The 2097-nt window shown below is 65.6% G+C and overlaps 1 protein-coding gene across 1 annotated transcript in view; it reads right to left on the bottom strand.

Moving 5' to 3' along the window:
* ENO2 (enolase 2 (gamma, neuronal)) overlaps window positions 1–2097 on the bottom strand; it is a 9577-nt gene that overhangs the window by 6826 nt on the left and 654 nt on the right. The gene's annotated exons all lie outside the window — the stretch shown is intronic.

Below are 2097 nucleotides of genomic sequence, written 5' to 3'. Positions count from 1 at the left end.
GACGGGCCGGCGGGGACCCTCAGCCCACGGTGAGGGGAGATGCCTCAGCCCAGCTCCCGCAGACCCCCAGCCCGGTTCAGCCTTCCCGTCACCGCCCCCCCCTCCATGAGGCGCCGGGTCAGGCTTGTGCCGAGACGGGAGCGCGGAGGAGGCCAGCAGCCCGAGGAGCCATCTTGCTGAAGGCTGCGGTGCCTCAGACGTGGGAGAAAGGGCTCTGAAGGGAAGGGGGGAACCTAGCCCTGCCCGAACACAGGGGCTGGGCACAGCTCCCGATCCTTCGCTTCGCTCCGGAGCCGGGGGGAGCGGATGAGAGCGGGAGGTGTCTCTGTCGGATGAGGAGGGTGAGGAAACCCGGCATTTTGGGGCGCCTGGTTAAACCTGAGGCAGAAAACAGGCTCGTGGGTGAGGACGGCCATTTGAAAGAGCTTCTCTTGCTGAAGTTTGCTCCCTAGGGGGTCCAAAATAACTCACCCCCCCCCACCTTCCTATTCCCCTGGCCATGGGGCCATGCGATGCCGGGGAGCTGCATCCCCCCCCGGAGAGGCGGCAGCAGCAGCGAGGTGCGTGTCACCCCACACCCCCAGCCCCGCCAGGTTTTCCTCCCCCGGCTCCCACGGATGATTCACTCAGCCCTGAGCAGGGTCGGACCCACGCAAAGCTCAGTGCCGAGGACGGACCCCGGGGCAACGAGGGGGCCCCAGCCAGAACCACGCCGTGGCGCGTGTGAGCATCTGGCAGGGGTACAGCCAGTGCAGGGGCTCAGCACGGCGTGGGGGGGTGTGCGGTAGCGGGGGGATGAGGCAAATAGCAGCTCACAGCACTGAGGGGAGCTAAGAAGCAGTCTGGGGGCAGACGGAGTCGGCTCCCTACCCCCTTGCCTGGGGTGGGTGGAAAACACACAAGCGTGAGGAAATTGCGCGGCTCTGAAGTTTCAGCAAGAGCTTCCCGTACTGGGGAGATTCATTCAGCGACACCAGGGCTCTCTGGAGCCTGCGCAGGGCCCTCCACCATGTCCATCTGGGCTGGGATCCCCCATCAGCCGCCTTGGCAGCGCTCCTCACGCCATCTGGCACGCGCCGCGGGAACTTCCTCCGGAGCCGTGCCCTCGCAGCTGCGAGCTTCCTTTGCAGCAGTGCCCTGGCCATGCCCCAGCAGCCTCCGGGGGGGGGGAAGAGAGGAACAGGACCCCCATTAAAGTGAAGTTGGCTCCCTAGGGAGTCCACACGGGGCAGCGACCGCAAGACCCGTGCCAGATGCAGTGCCTCTCTGCTTACGTGGTCGTGTCACCCGTGGTCCCATCTCTCTGCCCACATCCACCTGCCCCTGGTGGGGCCAGCTCCGAGGAAGCCAAACGACAAGCCCAAATCCAGCCTCGCCTGCCCCACCCCACGTTCACTCGGTCTCTTCTCCCCTCGAGTCCTTTAAACCCCTTTCTCCACTCACGTTGCTGGCCCCGCGTCCCCCTGCGTTTGCCCTCCTTTGAGCAGCGCAAAGAGCCACCCTGAAATCCCTGGCATCAGCTGCACTGTCCTGAAAGGAGGTCAGAGGCGGATAAGCCGGGATAAGGGATTGGGACGGAGCCATAGCCGGGAGCCCGTTGACCACAGCGAGGAGGAGAGAGGAGCCAGGCTGCAGGCTGGGCAGCCTGCCTTGAAGAGGGGCTGGTCAGGGCACCCCAGGAGACTGGCACCGCTGCAGTGCCGTCCTGTGGGCACCGCTTTGTGGCACTGCCCGTCACCAGGGCACCGTCTCGCTGGAGTTCGCGCTGCAGCAATTCCCACTCCCCGCCGGCCAGGCCAGCGTGGCGAAGACATTTTCCCCCCGAGTCACAGCCACCCGTCCCCGTGTGCTGCTGCGATTCCCCCGAGCTGGGCACTGCTCCCAGGAAGCCCGCACTGCTGCAGTGTCGTGGCTGATGCAGCTATTGCTTGCTCGACTGTCACCTCCTCTTCCCTGCTGCCCCCCCCTCCTCCCCTGTGTGGTGTGGGGCTGTGCAGATAAGAAAACATCCCCTCTCCTCCCTCCCTCCCTCTCCCTGGGACCCGGCTGAGCGTCTGTGTTTATGTCAACACCTCGGGAGACTTGGGGCGGGGGGGG

This window comes from Haliaeetus leucocephalus, unplaced genomic scaffold (assembly GCF_000737465.1).
Source record: "Haliaeetus leucocephalus isolate CR32 unplaced genomic scaffold, Haliaeetus_leucocephalus-4.0 Scaffold228, whole genome shotgun sequence".
NCBI classification, from domain to species: domain Eukaryota; kingdom Metazoa; phylum Chordata; class Aves; order Accipitriformes; family Accipitridae; genus Haliaeetus; species Haliaeetus leucocephalus.
The sequence above is the reverse complement of the archived record's forward strand: the minus strand, read 5'-3'. Positions and strand labels throughout refer to the sequence as shown.